Source organism: Lipotes vexillifer, unplaced genomic scaffold (genome assembly GCF_000442215.2).
Source record: "Lipotes vexillifer unplaced genomic scaffold, Lipotes_vexillifer_v1.1 scaffold518, whole genome shotgun sequence".
In the NCBI taxonomy this organism is placed as follows: Eukaryota; Metazoa; Chordata; class Mammalia; order Artiodactyla; family Lipotidae; genus Lipotes; species Lipotes vexillifer.
In genome coordinates, this window is record NW_006780945.1 from 1,738,079 (window position 1) to 1,738,488 (window position 410).

The 410-nt window shown below is 58.3% G+C and overlaps 1 protein-coding gene across 1 annotated transcript in view; it reads left to right on the top strand.

The window, feature by feature from the left end:
• The window catches only part of GRIN2C (glutamate ionotropic receptor NMDA type subunit 2C), a 13,570-nt gene that overhangs the window by 8,187 nt on the left and 4,973 nt on the right, over positions 1 to 410 (top strand). The gene's annotated exons all lie outside the window — the stretch shown is intronic.

Below are 410 nucleotides of genomic sequence, written 5' to 3' on the forward strand. Positions count from 1 at the left end.
ACAGGGAAGGCAACAAACTCCACTTCGTAGGATGGGCATTGTATCAAAGGAGCAAATGCTTTGGGCAGTAATGACTTCTCATTCAGGGAGACTGAAGTGATTTTGTCAGAAACCTCAGGTCGGTCTCCTCAGCCCCTCAGGCCTCGGTTTCTGTGTCAGTAGGATGAGGGGTAAGGCTTGGCTTCAGAGCTCTGATTCCAAGCAGCTCACCCGTGCTGGGCCCGGGGTGTGTCGGGGGTGGAGTTCCAGACCCAGGAGCGTGGGCAGCGGTGCTGGCGGTCAGGAAGGAGAGGAGGATAGCAGAGGGAATTCCCTGAGATTTGCACGTGTGGCTCTGAGGGGCCACCCTCAGGGCTGAGGGGTGGAAGAGGTTGCAGGCAGGGGCGGGGGGATGGGAGGGAAAGGGAAAG